At 43.6% G+C, this 27,657-nt stretch overlaps 1 long non-coding RNA gene across 1 annotated transcript in view; it reads right to left on the bottom strand.

Moving 5' to 3' along the window:
• LOC125450358 (uncharacterized) overlaps nt 1-27,657 on the bottom strand; it is a 214,993-nt gene that overhangs the window by 155,312 nt on the left and 32,024 nt on the right. Inside the window, exon 5 of the long non-coding RNA XR_009443932.1 lies at nt 25,249-25,395. This is a non-coding gene — a long non-coding RNA (uncharacterized LOC125450358). The remainder of the gene's footprint in view (nt 1-25,248; nt 25,396-27,657) is intronic.

Below are 27,657 nucleotides of genomic sequence, written 5' to 3'. Positions count from 1 at the left end.
TGGGGACAGGGACTGAGGTACTTGAGCAGACTGACATAGGGAGTGAGGCTTTGCCAGGCCTAAAAGTCGATAATTCTCTACGTCTGAAGGGGTTGTATCATACGCCGCAATGAGAGATGAGAGGAAATTACAGGGGCTCTGACCCAAACTTTCAATTCTTCTCTGGCTACAGGAGAATTGGTAGAGGACAACTAATGTGGTACCATTTTTCAAGGAGAGAGAGAGAGAGATACACCAGGAATTACAAACCAATGAATCTCACATCAGTGAGAGGGAAACAACTGGGGAAATTCTGGAGGAGAGAATTAATCTCCACTTGGAAATGCAAGGTTTGATCAGCATGGCTTCATCAAAGTGAGGTCACACTTCACAATTTTGATACAATTTTGCGAGGTATGTAGGTGCCCAGATTTTCACAAGGGTTTTGATAAGCTATAACACATTAGGCTACATAATAAGATAATAGTCCATGATTTTGCTGTCGTATATTATCATGAACAGAGGACTGGCTCACTAATAGAAGACAGAATTGGGACAAGGGAGGCATTTTCAGACTGGCAACCTGCAGCTAGCGGAGCGCCGCACAGATTAGTGCTGGGGACACAATTATTTATGAAATACATTAATGCCTTGAATGAGGAAAGAGAATATACTGTAGCTGATGACACAAAACCATGTGGGAAGGCAATTAGAGATGATGGGAACTGCAGATGCTGGTGAATTCCAAGATAATAAAATGTGAGGCTGGATCAACACAGCAGGCCAAGCAGCATCTCAGGAGCACAAAAGCTGACGTTTCGGGCCTCGACCCTTCATCAGAGAGGGGGATGGGGAGAGGGAACTGGAATAAATAGGGAGAGACGGGGAGGCGGACCGAAGATGGAGAGTAAAGAAGATAGGTGGAGAGAGTATAGGTGGGGAGGTAGGGAGGGGATAGGTCAGTCCAGGGAAGACGGACAGGTCAAGGAGGTGGGATGAGGTTAGTCGGTAGCTGGGGGTGCGGCTTTGGGTGGGAGGAAGGGATGGGTGAGAGGAAGAACCGGTTAGGGAGGCAGAGACAGGTTGGACTGGTTTTGGGATGCAGTGGGTCGGGGGGAAGAGCTGGGCTGGTTGTGTGGTGCAGTGGGGGGAGGGGACGAACTGGGCTGGTTTTGGGATGCAGTAGGGGAAGGGGAGATTTTGAAACTGGTGAAGTCCACATTGATACCATATGGCTGCAGGGTTCCCAGGCGGAATATGAGTTGCTGTTCCTGCAACCTTCGGGTGGCATCATTGTGGCACTGCAGGAGGCCCATGATGGACATGTCATCTAGAGAATGGTAGGGGGAGTGGAAATGGTTTGCGACTGGGAGGTGCAGTTGTTTGTTGCGGACTGAGCGGAGGTGTTCTGCAAAGCGGTCCCCAAGCCTCTGCTTGGTTTCCCCAATGTAGAGGAAGCCGCACCGGGTGCAGTGGATGCAGTATACCACATTGGCAGATGTGCAGGTGAACCTCTGCTGAATGTGGAATGTCATCTAGGGGCCTGGGATAGGGGTGAGGGAGGAGGTGTGGGGACAAGTGTAGCATTTCCTGCGGTTGCAGGGGAAGGTGCCGGGTGTGGTGGGGTTGGAGGGCAGTGTGGAGCGAACAAGGGAGTCACGGAGAGAGTGGTCTCTCCGGAGAGCAGACAGGGGAGGGGATCGAAAAATGTCTTGGGTGTTGGGGTCGAATTGTAAATGGCGGAAGTGTCGGAGGATGATGCGTTGTATCCGGAGGTTTGTAGGGTGGTGTGTGAGAACGAGGGGGATCCTCTTAGGGCGGCTGTGGCGGGGGCGGGGTGTGAGGGATGTGTTGCGGGAAATGCGGGAGATGCGGTCAAGGGCGTTCTCGATCACTGTGGGGGGAAAGTTGCGGTCCTTAAAGAACTTGGACATCTGGGATGTGCGGGAGTGGAATGTCTTATCGTGGGAGCAATGGGCCATGGGCACCCGCATGGGCCCCAGCTATGCCTGCCTCTTTGTAGGTTACGTGGCACAGTCACTCTTCCGCACCTACACAGGCCCCAAACCCCACCTCTTCCTCCGGTACATTGATGACTGTATCGGCGCCGCCTCTTGCTCCCCAGAGGAGCTCGAACAGTTCATCCACTTCACCAACACCTTCCACCCCAACCTTCAGTTCACCTGGGCCATCTCCAGCACATCCCTCACCTTCCTGGACCTCTCACTCTCCATCTCAGGCAACCAGCTTGTAACTGATGTCCATTTCAAGCCCACCGACTCCCACAGCTACCTAGAATACACCTCCTCCCACCCACCCTCCTGCAAAAATTCCATCCCCTATTCCCAATTCCTCCGCCTCCACCGCATCTGCTCCCACGATAAGACATTCCACTCCCGCACATCCCAGATGTCCAAGTTCTTTAAGGACCGCAACTTTCCCCCCACAGTGATCGAGAACGCCCTTGACTGCGTCTCCCGTATTTCCCGCAACACATCCCTCACACCCCGCCCCCGCCACAACCGCCCCAAGAGGATCCCCCTCGTTCTCACACACCACCCTACCAACCTCCGGATACAACGCATCATCCTCCGACACTTCCGCCATTTACAGTCCGACCCCACCACCCAAGACATTTTTCCAACCCCTCCCCTGTCTGCTTTCCGGAGAGACCACTCTCTCCGTGACTCCCTTGTTCGCTCCACACTGCCCTCCAACCCCACCACACCCGGCACCTTCCCCTGCAACCGCAGGAAATGCTACACTTGTCCCCACACCTCCTCCCTCACCCCCATCCCAGGCCCCAAGATGACATTCCACATTAAGCAGAGGTTCACCTGCACATCTGCCAATGTGGTATACTGCATCCACTGTACCCGGTGCGGCTTCCTCTACATTGGGGAAACCAAGCGGAGGCTTGGGGACCGCTTTGCAGAACACCTCTGCTCAGTCCGCAACAAACAACTGCACCTCCCAGTCGCAAACCATTTCCACTCCCCCTCCCATTCTCTAGATGACATGTCCATCATGGGCCTCCTGCAGTGCCACAATGATGCCACCCGAAGGTTGCAGGAACAGCAACTCATATTCCGCCTGGGAACCCTGCAGCCATATGGTATCAATGTGGACTTCACCAGTTTCAAAATCTCCCCTTCCCCTACTGCATCCCTAAACCAGCCCAGTTCGTCCCCTCCCCCCACTGCACACACAACCAGCCCAGCTCTTCCCCCCGACCCACTGCATCCCAAAACCAGTCCAACCTGTCTCTGCCTCCCTAACCGGTTCTTCCTCTCACCCATCCCTCCCTCCCACCCCAAGCCGCACCCCCAGCTACCTACTAACCTCATCCCACCTCCTTGACCTGTCCGTCTTCCCTGGACTGACCTATCCCCTCCCTACCTCCCCACCTATACTCTCTCCACCTATCTTCTTTACTCTCCATCTTCGGTCCGCCTCCCCCTCTCTCCCTATTTATTCCAGTTCCCTCTCCCCATCCGCCTCTCTGATGAAGGGTCTAGGCCCGAAACGTCAGCTTTTCTGCTCCTTAGATGCTGCTTGGCCTGCTGTGTTCATCCAGCCTTACATTTTATTATCTGGGAAGGCAATTAGTAAGGATTAATCAAAAAGTCTGCAGAAGGATATTGACAGGCTCAGCAAATGGGCAAAAACTTAGCAGATGGAAGATAATGTAGGGAAATCTGAGCTAATGTATTTTGGCAGGAAGAATAGAAAAGCTGGCTATTATTTAATGGAGAATGACTACAGAAAGCTACAGAACAGAGGGATTTCAATATTCTCATCTACGAATCACAAAAAGCAAGCATCAAAGTTCATTGGGTAATGAAGAAGGCAAATGGAATGGAGTATAAAAAGTTTTGTTAAAATTGCACGAGGCAATTGTCAGATCACTGCTGTAACACTGAGAACAGTTTTGGGAGAAATATCTAAGGATGTGGAGGAAGTTCAAATAAGTTCTAGGAGGTTAAGAAGATTGAATCTGTTCTTGTTGTAATATACAAGAATGAGATGCCACCTTATTGAAACTTACAAGATTTTTGACAGGGTAGATGCAGAGAGTTTGTTTTCCCTTGTGGGAGAGTCTAGGACCAGAGGGCATAATCTCAGAATAAGGGGTCACACATTTAAGATAGAGATTGGGAGGAATTTCTTCCCTCTGAGGGTTGCAAATCTGTGGAATTCTTTGCCACAAAAGACTATTGAGGCTGGTCATTAAGTAAATTTAAGGTTGAGATAGACAGCGGATATTGGGAAAAGGCAGGAAAGTCGACTTGAGAATTAGCTGTTCTGCCATGGTCTCTTTGAATCGCAGAGCAGATTCAAAGGGCTGAATGGCCTATTTCGGCTTCTGAGCTCTATGCTTAAATTGCAGCTGATGTAGTTTGTATGGATTTCAAAAACGCTTTTGACAAGGTCCCACATGTGAGACTGATAATAAAGGTAAACACATCTGGCACCACTGGCTATTACGGCAAGTTAGTTCTAAAATGGCACAGTGGTAAGAGACAGAGCACAGAGGTAGAAGGCTGTTTGTGCGACTGGAAGCTTGTGTCAAATGGCGTACTGCAATGTTCCATATTGGGTCCCTCACTGTTCGTGATATATACAACATAATGAGATATAGATGGGTTGGTCAGATGAGCAGATCAGTGGCACACAGAATTTAATCCTGAAACATATCGGGTGATGCACATCGGAAGAAGTCACAAGACAAGGAGATACTCAATGAATGGCAAGACACTAGGATGCTTAGGGGACACAGACAGATCATGGGGTGCTTGTCCACAGAACCTTGAAAGTGGCAGGACAGGTTAACAGGATGGTTAAGAATGCGTACTGAGAACTTGCCTTTATCAGTCATGGCACAGATGGTTTCAGCTGGAAGGTTCCGTTGGAATTGTGTAGAACTTTGGTTAAGCCAAAGTTGGAATACTGTCTGCAGTTCTCATCACCACACTGTTGGAAGGATGTGATTGAATTGGAGGGGGTGCAGAGATTATTCACTAGGATATTGCCTGGGGCGGAGCACTTTAGCTACAGAGACTAGCTGGATAAGGTCAGATTGTTCTCTTTAGAGCAGAGAAGGCTGAGGAGGGACGTGACTGAGGTGTGGAGGATTAGGAGGGGCAAGGTTAGGAAGCAGCCGTATCCTTAGTTGAAGGGTCAATAACAAGAAGACACAATTATTAGGAGAAGGGCAGGAGATGTAGAGGGGATTTGAGGAAAAATATTTTTACCTAGAGGGTGGTGGTAATCTGGAATGCACTACCCAGAAGGATAGTTGAGACAAGAGAGCTCGCAATTTTTTAAAAAGTACTGGGATGAGCACATGAAATTAAAGGTTATTCTCCAAGTGCTGCAAAGTGGGATTAGTGTCGTTAGGTTTACATAGACTTGATTGGCTGAAGGGCCTTCTGTATGCCATATTCCCAAATTCAAATCATGTATATATCTCCACAAATCAGTGTCTTAATACTTGGGAGACTGCTAATAGCGATCTTCTCATCTATTTACCATAACTTGCTGCTTCTGTCCTTCAGCCATCTTTTCAAACCAAATTTGATAGTGACCGATATATTCCATGAATCTCAATTTTATAAATCAATCAGTCTTTTATGTGCACCTTCCCCTCATCCTTATATCGGAAAGATTGCACTGCTTCATGAAGGCAGGCTAAAGTAATTCAGCATTGCAGCCATACTCTGGTAGTATAATGACAGCATCAGTGACAGTACAACAAGTGCCTTATATCAATTGTTTCAAAGCTGGGGTCTACAGTAGAGAGGTAATTGGAGATCTACAAACCAAATCATCTGTCATAACTTGAGATTAAATATATTGGAAAAAAGCATACTAACTAACGCGAGCTTAAATGGTGATAAATTAAATGTAACTCATTGGAACAGTAATATCCCTCATCCAACCTGGCAAAGCAATGACTCTCTGCACTGATAGGCTGGAAAGCTGCAGTCAAGAACAGATATTCACTATTTATCATCAAGTCGAAACAATTCCGGAATGCTTTTATCTGTCATGAATTTTTAATAATTGCAATTTGAAACTCGCAAGTATTTAGTGATGTTAAAAATATACAAAAGGATCCAGCCCTTTTCTTGATTTATCAGGCTAACAATAGAAGAGCATTTGGACAACGGGGATATACATTATGAGTGCCCTTATCAAACACCAGTCCAGGGGCTGACAGATATCAGAGTTAGAAGCAAATACACACATCGGGGCAGCACAGTGGCTCAGTGGTCAGCACTGCAGCCTCACAGCACCAAGTACCCGGGTTCGATTCCAGCCTCAGGTAACTGTCTGTGTGGAGTTTGCACATTCTCCCCGTGTCTGCGTGGGTTTCCTCCGCATGCTCCGGTTTCCTCCCACAGTCCAAAGATGTGCTGACTAGGTGGATTGGCCATGCGAAATTGCCCAGAGTGTTCAGGGGTGTGTGTGGCTTATAGGGGGATGGGCTGAAGTGCCTGTTTCCACACTGTAGGGAATCTAATCTCATCTCCATGATAACCGTCAGGAAGTAGCTTTTTAAAAAGATGATTAGAACACTTCTTTACATGTAGCCCTTTGTATTATGAATATGCAATTAATAATAGATAGGTTAGTGATTGCTATTAATATGAAGGCATTCAATCAAAAAGGCTCGAGAATGATTGCCTACCTTAGAGGTTAAACACTGGAAGGAGCTCACATTTAGAAGGTAGAAGGAACTATGCAAAATCCATCAGATACTTGGAGAATCACCAAGCGATGCTAAATATACACTGCTCCTCAAATGGATTCAAAGAGGAAATTGGTTAATATGTTAGAGCATATAGGGTCATTGCAACAAGGACCAGGAGTAGCAAGGACAGTATTTGCTGCCCATCCCTAGTTCCTCCAAATTGTTTGACTATTTCAGAGTGCAGTTAAGTGTCAACCACGTTATTGTGGATCTGGAGTCATATGGAGGTGAGATCAAATAAGAATGGCAGAGCTCCTTTCTTAAAGAACATCAGTGAATGAGTCAAGTTTTTATAACGGTGAATAGTCTAACAGTGACAGTGTAACCATCACTGAGACCAGCTTTATTTATGATTATATCAATTTGAGCATGTGTTGGATAACTGGCCCCCTCAAGCCTGCTTCACCATTCAAGAAGGTCGTGGCTGACTTGACTGCAATCTCGGCTCCACCTTCCCACCTACCCCCAAAATTATATTGAACTGAATTCAAATTCCATCAGCTGTTACAGTGGAATTTAAGCCTATACTCTACAGCATTGTCCCAGGCCTCCGGATTACTAATCCTGTGACATTAATAGTGCCTCACTGACTACCCCAGCATGTCAATCCCCGTTCTGAGCATACTTCTTCGCTGAGGCTCCACATTTTCTGGAGTACAGAATTACAAAGTTCACCTCTCTGTGAGTGAAGAGGTTCCTCATCTATCGCTGTTGCTACATTTTATTCTGAGATTGATCTCAGGTTCGACAGCCTGATCTCTTAATTCAAATTACAATAACCTGGCTTTTCAAATGCCCTGTCACATTATCCTTGCCAAGAGATTGATTGTTCATGGTTATGTACAGCATGTCCATGTTGATTTTTCTTCATTTAAGTGCCGTCACCAATCTTAAAGACACTACTAATGCATTTGGTCATGGGAGAGGTTGAATGAGCAAAATCGGACCTTCATTTCTTCCCCACCCCAGCCTCAAAAGGTTTTGTCTTCATTTCAAATTTTTCACATCTAATGGATAATTCTGTACCTTTCTGGTCCCTTCAAGAAGTGCATCCTACCCAAATTATCCCGAGTGTCTCATCTTAAAAATTAGAATATCTTTTGATATCATCACTGTGGAACAAATCCATTATATACTTAACACAGGATTCAGGTCAAGTTTAATAAAATGTGAGGCTGGATGAACACAGCAGGCCAAGCAGCATCTCAGGAGCACAAAAGCTGACGTTTCGGGCCTAGACCCTTCATCAGAGAGGGGGATGGGGAGAGGGAACTGGAATAAATAGGGAGAGAGGGGGAGGCGGACCGAAGATGGAGAGTAAAGAAGATAGGTGGAGAGAGTGTAGGTGGGGAGGTAGGGAGGGGATAGGTCAGTCCAGGGAAGACGGACAGGTCAAGGAGGTGGGATGAGGTTAGTAGATAGCTGGGGGTGCGGCTTGGGGTGGGAGGGAGGGATGGGTGAGAGGAAGAACCGGTTAGGGAGGCAGAGACAGGTTGGACTGGTTTTGGGATGCAGTGGGTGGGGGGGGGAAGAGCTGGGCTGGTTGTGTGGTGCAGTGGGGGGAGGGGACGAACTGGGCTGGTTTAGGGATGCAGTAGGAGAAGGGGAGATTTTGAAACTGGTGAAGTCCACATTGATACCATATGGCTGCAGGGTTCCCAGGCGGAATATGAGTTGCTGTTCCTGCAACCTTCGGGTGGCATCATTGTGGCACTGCAGGAGGCCCATGATGGACATGTCATCTAGAGAATGGGAGGGGGAGTGGAAATGGTTTGCGACTGGGAGGTGCAGTTGTTTGTTGCGGACTGAGCGGAGGTGTTCTGCAAAGCGGTCCCCAAGCCTCCGCTTGGTTTCCCCAATGTAGAGGAAGCCGCACCGGGTACAGTGGATGCAGTATACCACATTAGCAGATGTGCAGGTGAACCTCTGCTTAATGTGGAATGTCATCTTGGGGCCTGGGATGGGGGTGAGGGAGGAGGTGTGGGGACAAGTGTAGCATTTCCTGCGGTTGCAGGGGAAGGTGCCGGGTGTGGTGGGGTTGGAGGGCAGTGTGGAGCGAACAAGGGAGTCACGGAGAGAGTGGTCTCTCCGGAAAGCTGACAGGGGAGGGGATGGAAAAATGTCTTGGGTGGTGGGGTCGGATTGTAAATGGCGGAAGTGTCGGAGGATAATGTGTTGTATCCGGAGGTTGGTAGGGTGGTGTGTGAGAACGAGGGGGATCCTCTTGGGGCGGTTGTGGCGGGGGCGGGGTGTGAGGGATGTGTTGCGGGAAATACGGGAGACGCGGTCAAGGGCGTTCTCGATCACTGTGGGGGGGAAAGTTGCGGTCCTTGAAGAACTTAGACATCTGGGATGTGCGGGAGTGGAATGTCTTATCGTGGGAGCAGATGCGGCGGAGGCGGAGGAATTGGGAATAGGGGATGGAATTTTTGCATGAGGGTGGGTGGGAGGAGTTGTCTTCCAGGTTGCTGTGGGAGTCGGTGGGCTTGAAATGGACATCAGTTACAAGCTGGTTGCCTGAAATGGAGACTGAGAGGTCCAGGAAGGTGAGGGATGTGCTGGAGATGGCCCAGGTGAACTGAAGGTTGGGGTGGAAGGTGTTGGTGAAGTGGATGAACTGTTCGAGCTCCTCTGGGGAGCAAGAGGCGGCGCCGATACAGTCATCAATGTACTGGAGGAAGAGGTGGGGTTTGGGGCCTGTGTAGGTGCGGAAGAGGGACTGTTCCACGTAACCTACAAAGAGGCAGGCATAGCTGAGGCCCATGCGGGTGCCCATGGCCACCCCCTTAGTCTGTAGGAAGTGGGATTCAGGTCAAGTTTGTTTTTTTACCCACTGTTTGTTTAACTTCCTGGCCAATGCCCCACGATTTCTCAGGAAACTATTAGTCTATCTCTGTATCAGAACATCTTCACAAAACTAATACTTTCTCCAGATCTTGATATAAAAACTGGCGAGTTTCGGTTCGAGATGAGTTCCACAGCACAAAATCATACTTGAACCTTTTAGCCATATAAATCATTTGACAAGCAGATTCTAGGGAGTCAATCTGCAGGATCAAGTGACATCTGAAATGCTGTACATTTACTGCAAACAGTCAAGTTCAGTTTTGCTGGCTTCCACAAATCTTTGACAGCATGGCTGTGGGTGTGAATCACTTAGGTCTGGCCAAATCAGTAAAATCCCACTCCTTTTCTCATCTGAACACTGCCCCAGAGCAATATCATGTGAAAGCACTGTCTTCCAACATGATGAGAGACAAAGGGAGAGAAAGCGTTCCAGCTGTTGTCATGAATGAATCTTTTTTCTCTTTTTCTGCTCTCTTCTCAATAACAGCTGTTGAAATATAGTTTAGTGGGAATTTCAGAGTTTAGCTGCACTATCTTTCCAAGCTGGCTGACTGGCAGTTGAGCTCTCCCTTCAGAATGTGTAAAAGTATCATACATATGTGAACTACAGCAGGAAACGTGAGTTTTTTGATGCTGATTCAGTTGCCTGTTTCAATGACTATAGATGAAATCATGATTTAAATACAGATTAATTTATTCATTCATTCCACATAGGTTGCCCACATAGGAAGCTTGCTGCAGTCCATAGTCAGGAGACCACAGCAATCATTTTAGGTCCATGCTTTTGTCGTTTTGAAAGAAAGTTCAGTCCATGCAAGTTTCCGATATAACAATCAGATAATGGAAGTTGAAACAAAATAGTCCATACTTAGCCCTATCTGACAGGTTTCCAACTCTAGATCCTCACAGCTCTGTACGTCGGGAATTCCACAGGATATCAACTCACAATTTTAGTCATACATGTGGTTTCTGACAATCTGGAGACTGCAAGTTTCTTTGCATTAATTCAGCTCACTTGGCTCATTAGTTCCTCCTCAACCATTTCCCTCAAAGTCACAATGCACACTTGAAACACTTTAAAAGAGGCAGCAATAAATGTTATTTTTCTAAATCTTTTTGCACTGTCATTCACACTTTCAGTACTGCAGCACTTCTTCCATTTGACAGTTTGTCCTTACAAAGTTACTAAGGCTCTCACCCTGATTTGCAACTGACTAAAAGTTAAGACGCCTGAGAAAAGTAATACAGTGAAGTGCTTATTGCAATTATGCTAATGCTGTTCATTAATATTATCTCTTCCAAATATGATTTGTAACAAATTGTAAGGATGAGAGTCTAGGCTGGGTGTAGATGAATGCTTTTGATGGACTGCTTCAATCTTGTCAGTATTATGGCTCAGTCTGAACGGAAACAGCCTCCAGTATCACATTTTCGTGACAAATGTAATAAACTTTCCCAGCTAATTAGTAAATGGCAGAGGTGAGAAAAGACACTGTTTCAGTACCAAACTATTTTGTGACTGGAGTTTAAGAAGAAGAAAACTTTGAATGAGCGTACAATATAGTGATATCATCAATAAAGTATCAAAAGCAAAAGGTGAACAAAAGTGGGATTGTCACCAGTTCTGATGATTCGGATGTGGTCAAACCTGAATTAAAACTGCCAGTCAGTTGAAGAAACAAAAACGTGATGCTGATAAATGCTGCCATGTCAGTCGAGAATGCTCCATCAAACACACTGCAAAGAAAATGAGGAGTTGTGAACATGGTCCAGAGTGTTCTCCAGCAGAATTCTGGGTCTTCACCAAAAATGTATGGATTCAGGAAAAATAATTTCCAGCAAAAAAAAACTTCTAATAAACGCTATTAACACCATTCCGGATATGTTTAGCACATTGTAACTATTCAATTTCTGGTTTAGACAACTGCCTTTCCTGACAGCCTCCATTAAGGCTCCATAACCCTCTAGTTCACAAAGGTTGCAAATAATAATTACTCTTCTCTTTAGATATCATCAGAAAATCTGTACATTTCCAATATGTTGTTTCCATTTCTGACTTCTAGTTCGTGTTGTTCCCTTTCATTTTTGTTCCTGCTGAGCTCACATTTTTCCACACTTCAGTTAAAGAATAATTTACCAAAAAATCTCACTCTAATTTTACTAGTTACTTGCGCAATTTTCCTGCAAGGCTGTTACCTTGCTGGAGATGTACCCAACAGTTCCTCCATACTCATCTGTTTTTCAGCTACACTCTACAACAGTGGGTGGCAGTCGCTACATTAATTCAACACAGCACATAACTCTCAACCAAAATGTCTTTGCTGAGGATTTTCTGGCCCAAAATCTTTTCAGCATACACAAATCAAACTTGTGTTAGAATGCCTACAGTGTGGAATCAGGCCTTTTTCTGATCCAAGCCCAGATCAACTATCAAATTGAGGATCAATGTGGTGATCGGTGACACGACACCATTGCCAAAAAGCACAGGAACTGAGAGAAAGTCACCTCATTTACCCCGCTTTTGGCTGACAGTCTTGTTCTGCAGGGTTTGTTCTTTTTACTGAAATCTCCCACCCACGATGCTGTAGAATAACCGTTCGTCTTGACTAACCCGCCACCTTATTGGTGACAAGTGTATGCATGTCTGCACCTGAATGTAGAGTAGTTTAAGTTTACATGTTCATCATTAATAATCCACTTTGTCACTTGTTAAAGAATACATTTAAAATAATAAATATACTTTTTCCCCATTCATTGATGAAGCCTGGAGAAAATTTCTTTTATCCTCAATAACGGTAACAGTCAGACATTAACAATCCTTGGGGTTTCACTCGTCATATTTACAATTACTTATGGAATAGTGGGGTTCAATCTCTAGTAGACTCTTCCAATATAGATTGTGACAAATCAAAAAAAAAATTTAAGTCCCAAGAAAATGCTGCTCAAAACAGGTTCATAATGATAAAATCAAATATATATCAATTGTTTCCACTGAATGTACATAAGAACAAAATTTACCTTCATTCTCTCAGGGAATCGCAGGACTCAGGGAGCAAGCAGGAAAGCAAATTTGAAGCCCAAGATGAGCCACGATTGTAGTGAATGAGGAAGCAGGCACAGTGGGCTGCACAGTCTTCTCCTGGCCTTGGTTCTTGTATTCCTTTACAGTATAATTAGATTGGATCCAAAGCCAAATTGAAACTAAGCACAGCTGGATCCTAGCTGAACCTGTTAAAACGAGTGGAAGGGATGCACTGTCTTTAAGTATTTCACAAAGCCTTTCTTCATTGTTCACAGGAGTGCATCAAAATATTCTGGACAGCTTTTAGTGAAAGAGCATTCCAACTAATATCAAACAGGCAATCAGTATCAAACACCAACAAATCTTAAAAGAAAGGCAGTAAACCTTTAGCAGAATGTTGCTGGCCTACTTTACAAAGTACATTGTTGCATACAACATGGATACAAAGTTCCAAAGTTCTTGTCTTGACTAAATCAAGCTTTGTGCAGCTTCATTTACTGTTCAGGTTTCATACAAAGTTCCTCTAAATCCTTTCACCATGTATATTTCATAATCAAACAACAAACTAAAGGAATTTGTGATTAGTGGCAAATAATTAGTAGCGTGTTATGAAAGTAAAGAGTCAAAATTCATAGTCGCAATGTGCAAGAGTCCACAACACAAATAACCCACAATTCTACAACCTGTGAAATATCAATTGGAATACAAACTGATTAAAAAAGCTCAAAGGCAACAGAAATGAGAATTAATGCTATTGGTGAAACTCCAAAGGTTAACATATCACACTGCATGCATCTTTGTACACATGGGAAGGTAATAAATGAGATTTGATTTGACATATTACTGTCACATGTAGACAGACACAGTGAAAAGTATTGTTTTACATGCTAAACAGACTAGGTTGATACGGCATCAGGAAAGCCAGTGCCAGACATGAGACTGATGAGTGAGAGAGTTTATTTCAGGAGATAATGTTTGGTGTAGGAACCAGAGGAATGGACCTGCATGAGTAACGGACATGGTCAATGTGAGGTCAGGTCAAATGACATGTAAAAATCAAGTAGATGCAACAGCCCTGAACGAGAATGTCACCAAGACCATACGAATGCTGCAAACTCGCAAACAGTGCAGGCGCACAACGTGCCCAGCTCCTCGACAGCCTTTCCAATAGTTCGAGAACATGTGTGTTCGACTTCTCCGTCAAGCATCGAAGATACCTCGGAATCTGAGATGGTCACTGCCTCGACGCTTTTTCCGCTTGCAGAATCAAACTGATTTCTTGCAAAATACTCTCGGCGCAAGAGGCAAGCTACTGCACATTACACTCTGCCCGTATCCGAGGCACGATTAGAGGAACCTGACCCAACGCTAGAACATCCAGAAACCACACAAGAAAAAGAACCAGCCTGTGTCCTTGAACTCAGAAGGGGAGGAATATATAGAATGTAACGAGGTCAGCCAGATGGACAGCACAGAGTGAGTTTCCTGAATGGGGCTTAATCTGGTCCAGTCAGGAAGGCCTGACTGATTGATAAGAACTGGAGTGTCGGACATCCTGCTCACTCTGAAAGAGTTGGTTGAGTGTCAAGGGCTCTCCGTTTGTAAATAAAATGTGACTTGGTGACAGGATGCCAGCTCTGTGGAGTTATTTCAGGTCCCTCTTAAAAACAAATTTTTGATCCCTTCCACTGAGACAAATTAAAAATTCTGAGTGAAAACCCAAGAGGACTGCGGATGCTGTAAATCCGAAACAAAAGCAGAAGTTGCTGGAAAAGCTCAGCAGGCCTGGCAGCATCTGTGAAGAAAAATCAGAGTTACCATTTCAGTGACCTTTTCTCAGTTCTGAACAAGTACATTTATCATATGAATGCTGCAAACTCGCAAACAATGCGGAAGCATGACATGCCCAGCTCCTCGACAGACTTCCGATAATTTTGAGCATCTTGCTAAATATCCTCTGCACCCTCTCTAAAGCTTCCACATCTCTCCTATAATGAGGCGACAAAAGCTGAACATAAAAATACAAGTGTGGAGTAACCAGAGTTTCAGAGAGCTGCAGCATAACCTAATGGCTCTTAAAATCAATTTTCCTGTCAATGAAAGCCAACACACCATATGCCTTCTTAAAAACCCTCTCAACTTGAGTAGCAACTTGGTGGGAGCTTTGGATATGGACCCCAAGATCCCTCTGTTCCTCCATACTTCCATTAACCCTGTAATCTACATTCAATTTGAACTTACAAAATAAATCACTTCACACTTTTCTGGTTTGAATTCCATCTGCCAGTTCTTTGCCCAGCTCTGCATCCTGTTGCAACCTACAACAGCCCTCCACACTATCCACAACTCCAACAACCTTTGTGTCATTGGCAAACTTACTAACCCCACCCTCCCACTTCCTCTTCAAAATCATTTATAAAGATCACAATCAGCAGGCGTCCCAGAACAGATCCCTGCGGAACACCACGAGTCACCGAGCTCCAAGCTGAATACTTTCCATCTACTACCAACATGTCTTCTATCGGGCAGCCATCTATGCATCCAGACAGGCAAATTTCCCTGAATCTCATGCCTCCTTACTTTCTGAATGAGCCTACCATGTTGAAGCTTATCAAATGTCTTGCTAAAATCCATAGACAGCACATATGGATGTGCTACCTTCAAAGAATTCAATAAGGCTTGTGAGGCCTGACCTACCCCTCTGAAAGCCATGCTATTTCTAATCAAGCTGTGCTTTTCCAAATAATCATAAATACTATACTATTCATATTGGGATATACCCACATCACATGGACTGCAGTGACTTACTCTCACCTTCTCAAAGGCAATTAGAATTGGACAATGGACACACTCCATGAATGATTTAAGGAAAAAAAAACTCCAACATGTCTGTCATTTTTGTTCCACTGACACAGTCATCCTCTTCTTTCCACCCTCTACCCAGTTAGAAATTTTAGGTTGAAGCTCCAAACCAGGACTTGAGCAGAAAATGACGGCAATGTTGAGGGAATGCTGCAATGCTGATGTACCTACTCTTGGCATTCTTTCGGAAGCCTGAATTCAATGGAAGTCTGCAACAAAAAATTTAGCCAGAACGTGTCCATTAAACCATTCTCAATTGCCATTTGGTTCACTAATGCCCGATACAGAAGGAAATCTGGGCTAGGATACATGTGATTCCAGTCTTCGCATTCATAAAATCACAGAATCATATGGTACAGAACAAACCCTTCAGTCTAGGCCATGCATCATAGTTTACGTGGAACTGCCTTCTAAGCAATTTGGCATGAGCAATAAACAGTCACCTAGCCAGCAACACAAGGCCCATTTAGAAAAAGTACTGATAATATTGGCTTCCAAGAGTTACTGACATCCACACCATCAAGAAGCTGAAATAACATAAATAGTGATGCAAAAATTGACTCAGCGGCACCTAACTAAGCTCCCTGATAATGAGCAGAGACTCAGAATCTCCAAGCTGGTAACCTCAATGTCATTACTAATCAAAACAAAGGATGCAGAGGTACATGCTGTTAATCTTAGTTGTGTGTCACTGGTCAAGTTCAAAAAGGGGGCCACAATGATGATTAAGAACGTCTAAGTTGGCGGTTGGTTGGCTGACTGTCGTAAGCCAAGCTCATTATGTGCTGAGGATACAGAATGACTTGTATGGAAATAAATTAATTTTAAAAATTATTTTTCCTCATTAGAAGTACAGGATAGTTTTAATAGCCCTGAAGGGAACATTATAAAGAGTCACTTTAGGCTTTATGTTTGTTTTGCTTCTGTCCTACAGGGGTTATGCGTGTAATTTTCATCAAAAATGATTAGCTGCTCTAGGCTGGCCCAGATTAAAATTCTAGCAGTTTGGTAGTGGCTTGACCACTCAACCATAAATATAACATAAAGACCCATTCATTCCTTGGCAGTTTTATTAACTCCAATACCGTTTGTTATTAGAAAGGCTGTCAAAACTTATCAAAAAGAATCCTTCAAATGAATCAGCTGAGAATACAATACTGCAAAGATAATTTTCTCTTCAAGTTGTCAAATCATTTTATTTTTAAGGGTAACTGGTGGACAACTATCGTGGACAAACAAGAGACACAAAATTCTACAGGTGGGGGTGGAGTAGTGATATCATCGGACTATTAATCCAGACCCACAAGCTGATGTCCTTGGGACTTGGCTTCAAATCTCACTATGACAGACGATACAGCATATTTTCTCTCTCCTACTGTCCCCTTAACTCGTCAATACCTTGTACCTAAACATTGGAAATTAATTCCCTTTATACAATTACAGGAATAAAAATAATTTACATTATAGATAGTCAGATATCAAACTTATAGTTAGATATATGTCACAAGCAACTCATACCTCACCTGACCAGAATGATAAAACTTTCAATGAATGTTTAAAACAAAACCAGTGTTATGACAGTGCATCAGAGCTTCAAAATACAAACAGGCCTCTTTTCACTTCGCATTTCAAAATTACTCACTTTTGAAAGAAAAACAGGACTGCTACAGAAAGTATAAACTGCAAATGTGAACTCACTGAAAAGATCCTACAAGAAGCCCATGTAATGCTGTACCTGTAAAGAATCAGGGAAATTTCAAGCAGGGACAGGCCTCCTAAAAAGACAGACCGAGGGGCTGACTGCACCTTTGTCAGCAAACAGCCGCCTCTTTCAGGCATATCTGTGTTAACCTCCAGAAATGTATGGAAAAGAGGTTAAAAATTGAATGCAACAATAAGCCTGTCACTATTACCAGAAAATGTCCTGGTAGATGGCCCAGAGTGCTGAGGGACACAGCTTTGAGAATAGCGATATTTAACAGCCCTATCCTACCAGAAAAAACATAGAATCACCCCTTCTTCCTCCACATGCTGTCAGAGAGTTCAAAAGTAATCACCACAAAGGAATTTTGATAACAAAATCAATATCAAAACTGTCAGCTCAACTATCAAGGTCAACGCTACTGGCCCCATCCAATCACAGCCGCTACATCTTTGCACTTGCTCCTCACAAATAATTCAGAGGCTCATCTGCATTTTGCTTTTACTTTTATCCAGTTGCACTCATCGCTTACTTTTATAAGGTTAGTAGTTTAATTATGTATTCTTTTATTTTGAAGAAACTGCAAATTGTTTGGGCAGAAACAAATGCTAGGAAAGTCGAGGAAAACTGTCTCAACTCCCCTAGTCAACTTTCATCATGGGATATCACATCCCTGGAATTATTGTAAATTACTTCTGCTCTGCATCCAACATATTCACAACGTTCCCATAGTATTGGAGGTTTTCATCTGCCATGGTGGCATAAACCTATTTAGAAGTAACCTTGCCAGAATCTTCCTGGAAAAGGTAAATCTGACGAGCAGCAATTCTAACATGTGAAGCTGTAAAGGCAACAATAAAGGAGGAGGATATACATTTTCAGCTCAGACAGCAGAAGGGAAGTTCTCCAGGGAAAGAGAAAAAAATAGCAAAGAAATAAACTGTAATAATGGCTGAGAGACAGTGGGCAAGTGGCAAATACAGTGAACTAAAAATCCAGAGACCCAGGCTGATGCTCTGGAGAATGTAGGTTCATGTTCAAACACTGTAGCTGGTCAAATTTACAATTCATTAAAAAAATACCCAGAACTAAAAGTTATTTCCAGTAACGCTATCATGAAACTATCAACAATTGTTGGTAAAAATCCATCTGATCCACTCATGTCTTTTCAGGGAGTATTTGATCATCCTTACCCCATCTGATCTACATGTGGCTGCAGAGCCACAGCAATGTAGGTAGCTCTGAGCCACCCTCCCACCCATTCACTCAGTTCAACAGCAATTAGTGAAGGACAACAAATGATAACTTCACCGGTGATAGCCACATCCCTTGCAAGAATGGAACATGTTATAATGAAATGGAAGGACTTGATCAATGTAGTGTGAAATTATCGACAGATGAATGAATAGAACTGCATACAGAATGCAGGTCATCAATATGATGAGATGGTGCAAAACAGAGGATGTTGCCTTCAGGATTCCTGTCATTAAGGCAAACTCTAAGACTCAGCAAGCAGTTAGGGCACTCATAAATGTATGAGCAGAAACAAAATAGCCATGAAAACCAACATAAAAGTACAAACAGCAGGCTCTGAAAAATTTTTGGAGATGTGCAAGGCAATATTAAAATATGCCCTGAAGTGGTTAAGTTCAGTTAATCCTATTATAAATAGCACTGAACCTCACTGTTAATTACAGATTAGTCTGGTATTTTCAAGGCAATAGATAAAGTGAAGCAGAATACAAGTTTCCATAAGGAACAAACATAATTTAGAAGTTAAAGGGATGAAAGGAATTACTTTGCTGAACAACATTCTGAATAAATACAGACAGATGGTAGATTGAGAATATGAAACACTGAGGAGATGGTAAGTAAAGAAATAGGTTTGGAAGCAACAGTGTAGTAGAATTGTAGAAGTTCTCTGGCCTCACGCAACATCAGGAACCAATACATTTGACCTTTATAGAACAGAATGTCAGAGATGAAGGGGGGCTCGCTTCCAAAATGGTCAAGCTTACAAAATGTCGGAAAAAGGCTGCCTTCCTCTTGGTGCTTCTCACTGGATGAACACGCGAGGAAAGTTGTGCTCATTGGTTGCGGACCTACTGGTGGTTGGTTCATTCATATCAAGCAGATTCTCCCACAGGGGGTGAAGGTGTGGTCACAGTCTTCGCTCGGGGCAATGAATCTCTTCCTCTTCTTTGTTCTTTCATGCAAGTTCTGTCCTGATTGCGGCTACAAACACATCTATCTGTCCCTCGATCTATCAGGTCTCCGATCACTCACGTCCTGTTTACCTTACCCTTTTCCACCATGTCCCAGAGCCAATTACACTTTACTTTAAACAAATTTTCAGTCCAAATCACAGTAAAAGGAAGCCATTTGGTCCATCATGTTTGAACTAGCTCTCCAAATACATATCACAAATTTGTGCCTTTTCCTTACCCTGCACATTATTTTTCTTTCATTAATCAACTAATGCTCTCTTGCATCTTTTACTGAAACTGCCTCCTCCAGGTAATGCATTCTATAGACTGTGATAAAGCTATTTCTTACACTGCAGTTACTTCTTTTGTCAATCACTTCAAACCTCTGCATCTTATTCTCAATTCTGTCACAAGCAGGAAAGTCTTCCCGTCATCTGCTCTGACCAGACCTCAAATGATTTTGCAAGATTCAACACAATCTCTTCTAAGTCTTAGCATCTTTGAGGAAAACTGTCCCAATTCCTCTAATCAATTTTCATAATGAGATATCACATCACTGGAATCATTATTGTAATTTGGTCCTGCTCTGTCTTCAACATTTTCACAAAGTTCCCTCAGCATGTAAGGTTTCTGCACCCATTTAGAATGGTTCCTTCCATTTTATGTACTGTTTTTCCGACCAAACATAACCACTTCACAGTTTTCTGTATTACATTTAATCTACTACCTCAACTGGTGCCTCTCCTCACCTTGACCTCTAACTTACAGCCTCTCTCCACTCCCAAACCTCTGGGTTGTGCCCTCTCCTGCTTTGCAATCTCGAAGTAACAGCCTGTTTTCCTTCCCTCCGTGACCTCAGGGTTGCAGTCTCTAACCCTCCTCACCTCCTGCTGCTATTCAACAATAAATAGAACACAGAACATAGAACGTTACAGCACAGTACAGGCCCTTCGGCACTCGATGTTGTATCGACCTGTCATACCGATCTCAAGCCCATCTAACCAACACTATTCCATGTACGTCCATATGCTTATCCAATGACGACTTAAATGTACCTAAAGTTGGCGAATCTACTACCGTTGCAGGCAAGGCGTTCCATTCCCTTACTGCTCTCTGAGTCGAGAAACTACCTCTGACATCTGTCCTGTATCTTTCACCCCTCAATTTAAAACTCTGGCCCATCGTGCTCGCCATCACCATCCCAGGAAAAAGACTCTCCCGATCCACCCTATCTAACCCTCTGATTATTTTATATGCTTCAATTAAGTCACCTCTCAACCTTCTTCTCTCTAATGAAAACAGCCTCAAGTCCCTCAGCCTTTCCTTGTAAGACCTTCCCTCCATACCAGGCAACATCCGAGTAAATCTCCTCTGCACCCTTTCCAAAGCTTCCGCATCCTTCTTATAATGCAGTGACCAGAACTGTACACGATACTCCAAGTGCGGCCGCACCAGAGCTTTTACAGCTTCACCATAACCTCTTGGTTCTGGAATTCGATCCCTCTATTAACAAAAGCTAAAATACTGTATGCCTTCTTAACAGCCCTGTCAACCTGGGTGGCAACTTTCAAGGATCTGTGTACATGATACAATTTTATTTCATTTCATTTATCTAATATTTGATATTATAGCAGCACTAAGTAGAGCTGAAGACTAAAAATGGCAGGGGGTCCCAGACCCGTGTTATGATGCTCTTGCACAATGTGGGAGCTCAGGGACGTGGCTGATGTCCGTGACTCCTTCACGTGCAGGAAGTGTTTCCAGCTGCAGCTCTCGTTAGACCGCATGACGGCTCTGGAGCTGCGGATGGACTCACTTTGGAGCATCCGCGATAGCACATTCAGCAAATTGGTCACATCGCTAATTAGGATAGCTGAGTGATAAAGGGAATGGGTGACCTAAAGGCAGCAAAAAAAGCAGGAAGGCAGTGGTGTCCCCTGTGGTCATCTCCCTCCAAAACAGGAAGGGCAGGAAAAAGAGTGGAAGGGCTATAGCCACAGGGGATTCTATTGTAAGGGGAGGAGATAGGCGGTTCTATGGTCAAAAACATGGTATGTTGCCTCCCAGGTCCACCGGTCAGAGATGTGTCAGATCGACTGCAGGACATTCCGAAGGGGGAGGGTGAACAACCAGCTGTCATGGTGCATATAGGCATCAATGATATTGGTTAAAAAAAAACACACAATGCGGTTCGACAAGCAGAATTTAGGGAGTTAGGAGACAAGTTAAAAGGTAGGACCTCAGGAGGTAGTAATCTCAGGATTGCTACCAGTGCCACATGCTAGTCAGAGTAGAAATGAAGAAATAGGCAGGATAAATGAGCGGCTTGAGAGATGGTGCAGGAGGGAGGGGTTCAGATTTTTGGGAAGTTGGGACCGGTTCTGGGGGAGGCGGGACTATTACAAATTGGACCGTCTACACCTGGAGCCAATGTCCTCGGGGCTGCTTTTGCTAACGCTGTTGGGGAGGGTTTAAACTAATGTGGCAGGGGGATGGGAGCCAAATGCAGAGGTTAGTGGGCAGTAACAAGATAATAACTACAGATTGTAAGGAACTAGATACTGAAGTCAGTGTGACTAAGAGGAAGAGTAGGCAGAGAGCAGATGATGAACGCAGACGGACAGGTGGTCTGAGGTGCATTTGTTTCAATGCAATAAGTGTGTAGTGAGCTATCAACGCAAGGTTGCTCAACTGTGGGGTCCTTACGAAAGTTCTCTCAAAACTGAACAAGTTGAACTGCTGGGACAGGACAGATTTAGCAAATATCACGTGTGGCATAGCAAAAGTTTTGACAAAACAAATCTGAATTCTCAGATAAAGATGCATGAAAACTGATGCTATCATAAATCATGAACTATATTCAGAATTTTCATAAAGCTAAATGATAAATTGTATTCATCAAGAACTACAGTAATATTTCTATTTTATTATCTACAATCTGATTTAAGTATTTCACAAACAATGAAAATGCATATTTTTTCACATTTTTCATTTCAATGGTTTTGCCAATTATTTTCTAACCGCCATCTTTATCAGGCCGGAAAGCCATGACTAGTGGAGTGCCACAGCGGTCAGTCCTAGGACTACCATTATTTACTATCTACATTCATAACTTAGAGGAGGGGACAAGGCATAAATCCATCCAAATTTGCTGATGCTGCAAAAATAGAGTAAGGGAATGTTGTCATGAGGACAGAAAGAATCTGCAAGGGGATAGACAGGTCGAGCAAGTTGGAAAAAAGTTGGCAGGCAGAGTTTTCTGTAGAAAGTACACTTTGGTAGGAAGAATCAAAAGATAGACTCTTACTTAAATAGAGGGGGACTCGAAAAAAATGCAGGGTAGGGGACTTGGATGCTCTTGTCCATGAAACACATACCAGCATGCAGGTGACTGATTGATTTATTGCTGTCACAAGTACTGATATACTGTGAAAAGTGTTGATTTGCATGCTGTATTGGCAAATCATACCGTACAAAGTGCAGAATACAGTGTTACAGCCACAGAGAAGATGCTGAGAGAGAGAGATCAGAATTAACATTTGAGAGGTCCGTTCACAAGTCACAACAGGAAAGAGGCTGTTCTTTAATCTATTTGTACGCTTATTCAAACTGATATCCGCTGCCCGACAGAAGAGGACGGAAGAGAGTATAACCAGAGTGAGGGGGTATTTTGATTATGTTGATTGCTTTCCCAAGGCAGTGGGAAGTGTAGATGGAGTCAATGGATGGAAGGCTAGTTTGTGTAATGCATTGGGCTGTGCTCATGATTCTCTTTAGCTTCTTGCAGTCTTGGGAACAGCAACTGCCATACCACACAGTGATGCATCCAGATAGGATGCATCTACAAAATTAGGTATGGTCGTCATGGACATGCTGAATTTCCTTAGCCTCCTTGACCATCATGTCGACATGGGTAGACCAGGACAGATTGTTGGTGAGAACATTCCCAGGAGCTTCACACTATCAACCATCTCCACCTCAGCACCATTGCTGCAGACAGAAGCTTCCTGAAATCAATGACCAGCTCCTTCATTTTGCTTATGTTGATGGACAGATTGTTATTTTTCCATCATGCCAGCAAGCACTCAATTTCTTTTCCTGTAATCTGACTTATTGTTGTTTGAGGTCCGACCTACAATGGAAGCGTCATCAGCAAACTTGTAAATGGAGTTGGGGCCACACAGTCCTGATTCCATAAGGAGTATAGAGTAGGGGCAGCTCTGCTGGGCACCAGTGTTGAGGCTTACGGTGGAGGAAGTGTTGTCACCTATCCTTACTGATTGCGGTCTCTGGGTCAGGAAGTCGAGAATCCTGTTACAGAGAGGGATGCTGAGGCGTAGGTGTCAGAGTTTAGAGAGGAGTTTGTTTGGAATTACAGTGTGGAAGGTGGTGCTCTGATCAATAAGTAACAGCCTGACGTAGGTATCCTTGTTATCCAGACATTCCAGGGATGACTGTCAGGCCAGGGAGACAGTATCAGCTGGAGACCTGTTGCAGTGGTAGGTGAATTGCAGAGGATCAAAGCACTTTGGTAGGTTGGAGTTGATGTGAGCCATGACGATGGTGATGCAAGTAATTAAGAAGGCAAATGGAATTTTGGCCTTTATTGGAAGGAGGTTTTAGTTCAAAAATGGGGAATTTTTTTGCAACTGATCAGGCTATCGAGGAGGTCACACTTGGAGAAATACAAGAAAGGATACACAGCCATAGGAAGCAGTTCAAAAGAGATTCACTGGGCTGATTCATCGGATCATGATTTATCAAGAATGGTAACACAGAAGGTCTTTATTCATTCAAGTTTAGAAGAATGAGGGGTGATCTTACTGAAACACAAAATTTTGAGGGGGCTTGACAGGCTAGATGTGAAGACAATGTTTCCATTAGTGTGGAAATCTCAAACTCAGTGACATAGTTACAGAAGAAGGGAACATTTATTGAAACCTGAGATGCAAAGGAATTTCTTCTTTCAGCAGGTAGCGATTGTTCAGAATACAAGAGAATTTTGAAAGGTAGATCACTGAAAGTATTTCAAGAAGGTGGTCGATAAGATTTTTGAAATAGAGAAGTTGAGGGCTCTGAGAAGCTGGTATGGAAGAGGAGTTGAGTCCTGGGCAGGTCAGCCATGTTCTTAGAGGTAGGGTCGAGAGGGAGAACATCCAGATCCTGTTGCTATTTCTTATGTTTTTGTCTGCTTTCTAGAACTGATAAGGAGTTTTATTGTGCGACATGGCCAAGAGAGCTATTGACACAGAACAAGACTGAAATAATTTGCTCAATAAAACGTTTCATGAGGCTTCATGGGATAAAGAATATTTTCATCTGCTTTCCTGACATCAATCAAAATCTGCTCAATTGGAAGAAATACATGAAGTGCACACAATTTTATGTCATTCTTCCCTTCAATGCATCAAGTATATCTTTGTTGTAATTCATTAAACTTTGTCTTTCTCAGGCACTTAAAATATGAAACAATACATAATACTGAAGTGCACAGCAGTTAGCACTCTGGTCCAATTCCAAATTCTTTTAGATGGATCAGGAAAAATATCTGCTACCTGCAGCTTCATCGTGAATATATTCAAAGTGTTCCAGTCCTGAACCATTTCAGACTGTAATTTGGATGCTCACATTTCTCACTATTTGGATTTTGTTTTGCGATTACATTCTAAAGCGCAGACGACAGACCAGAACATTGTATTTTTGAAAAAGAAATATTATAAAACTGAATAACTTCATGAACCATGATAATAAAATATTAATTGCTTGCTTGAATTGAAAGGGTTCTTTATCTTGTTCATATATTTGAAGCCAAATTATTTGTAAATGCTTTCTACAACAGATTGGCTAGTTTTGAAAATGTTTTCACTGTTACCTGTATAAATTTCAACCTCATATTTAGGTCATCAAGCTGGTGAGAAATCTTTGGAGAGAAAGAGACATCAAGTGGAGATAACTGACTGGCCAGATCATTTAATATTTTGACTTCTTGTTTCACTGGGGCAATTTCTTCTTCAAAAACCTAATGGAGAGGAAGCAGATAAAATCTGAGAAATATCCTGAAATTAATGATTAAATGTTAATAAGAAATTAAATTAAAACTAACATCCTAATATTAAATATAAAATACAAAAGCATCTGCTGGAAATGACATTCAAGTAATAAAGATCTTGAGTTAAAAGTAACAGTGATGATGAAACTATCATAAATTGTTGTAACAGAAAACTGAATTCACTAAACTATAGGCTTCCTCTACATTGGGGAAACCAAGCGGAGGCTTGGGGGTTGCTTTGCAGAACACCTCCGCTCGGTTCGCAACAAACTACTGCACCTCCCAGTCGCAAACCATTTCCATTCCCCCTCCCATTCTTTAGATGACATGTCCATCATGGGCCTCCTGCAGTGCCACAATGATGCCACCCGAAGGTTGCAGGAACAGCAACTCATATTCCGCTTGGGAACCCTGCAGCCCAATGGTATCAATGTGGACTTCACCAGCTTCAAAATCTCCCCTTCTCCCACCGCATCCCAAAACCAGCCCAGTTCGTCCCCTCCCCCCACTGCACCACACAGCCAGCCCAGCTCTTCCCTTCCACCCACTGCATCCCAAAACCAGTCCAACCTGTCTCTTCCTCCCTAACCGGTTCTTCCTCTCACCCATCCCTTCCTCCCACCCCAAGCCGCACCTCCATCTCCTACCTACTAACCTCATCCCACCTCCTTGACCTGCCTGTCTGCCCTGGACTGACCTATCCCCTCCCTACCTCCCCACCTGTACTCTCCTCTCCACCTATCTTCTTTTCTCTCCATCTTTGGTCCGCCTCCTCCTCTCTCCCTATTTATTCCAGAACCCTCAACCCATCCCCCTCTCTGATGAAGGGTCGAGGCCCGAAACGTCAGCTTTTGTGCTCCTGAGATGCTGCTGGGCCTGCTGTGTTCATCCAGCCTCACATTTTATTATCTTGGATTCTCCAGCATCTGCAGTTTCCATTATCACTAAACTATTCTTCAGGGAAGGCCTCTGCTTTCCTAAGCAATTCTGGTATATGAATTCAAATTCACTGGAATATGGCTGACTCTCTACTGACTTCCAAAATAGCCCACCAAGACATTCCTGGATGGGAAACGAATGTTAGCCTTGCCAGCAGTGCCCTCATCCTGTGAAAGAATGCTTTAAAAAAAAAGTGGATTTAATAAATGTAGAAGTAAGTAACAAAACAGGACAAATCAACTCAACAAGGCTTTGAAGGATACTTCTACTTAGTCCTGTTCTTCTTTCTTACGTTATGCTATCTGTATGCAGAACTGCATTTGAAATTACAATTTGACACCTGCCAGATGCACATCACACATAAAGACATCCTGAGGCATCCCAAAGCTCAATCTGTTAACGAGTTCCAATTCAAGCCATTCGGAAATCAACCTCTGGATGTCAGGTATGGGTTGCCTGAACAAGCATAAACGCGTCCCTTTTTATATATACCACCAAGCAAATACCAGACAATTTGGGTTTAATGCGGAAACGGTTTTAGGTTTTGGTTGGGCAAATCAGGGCAGAACTTATACGCTTAATGGTGAGGTCCTCAGCTGTGTCGCCAAACAAACTTGGGGTGCAGGTTCAGAGTTCCTTGAAAGTGGAGTTGCAGGTAGTGAAGAAGGTGTTTAATATGCTTGCTTCTCTTGGTCACAGCACTAAATATAAAAGTTGAGAAGTCACGTTGCAGCTACCAAGGACATTGGTTCGGCCATTTTTGGAATACTGCATTCGATTCAGGTTTCCTTGCTATAGCAAAGTTGTCGTGAAATTTGACATGGTTCAGAAAAGATTTACAAGAACATTGCCAGGGTTGGAGGGTTTGACTGTAGGGAGAGGCTGCTTTCTCTGAAGTACCTGCTTCAAAATCTTCCCACCCCCAGTCTCATCTCATATCCAGCCCGACTGATCCAGACTGATCACAAGGTAACAATGTGACCACCTCTGAATGGCACTTCTCACAAGACATTCGAAAAAAGTCGCTCAGCCACATAATTTCTTTTTCTGGCAACAGAAGTTTTATATGCAATAAATTACAAAGAATTAACGAAAAGAAAAGCATGCTGCCGTTCGACTCTTCAGAAATATGACAAATCCCAAACTTCCAGTTAAATCTTGGTAAAAATGGAGTGATGAAAATCATCTGCACACAACAGGGTGGCCTGCTCTTGAATCCGTAGTATTTATGTAGCTGATCTTGTTCAGTTTCTGGTTAATAGTAACACCTCTGATGTTGACAGTGGGGGATTC

The sequence above is a fragment of the Stegostoma tigrinum genome, unplaced genomic scaffold (assembly GCF_030684315.1).
Source record: "Stegostoma tigrinum isolate sSteTig4 unplaced genomic scaffold, sSteTig4.hap1 scaffold_188, whole genome shotgun sequence".
In the NCBI taxonomy this organism is placed as follows: Eukaryota; Metazoa; Chordata; class Chondrichthyes; order Orectolobiformes; family Stegostomatidae; genus Stegostoma; species Stegostoma tigrinum.
The sequence above is the reverse complement of the archived record's forward strand: the minus strand, read 5'-3'. Positions and strand labels throughout refer to the sequence as shown.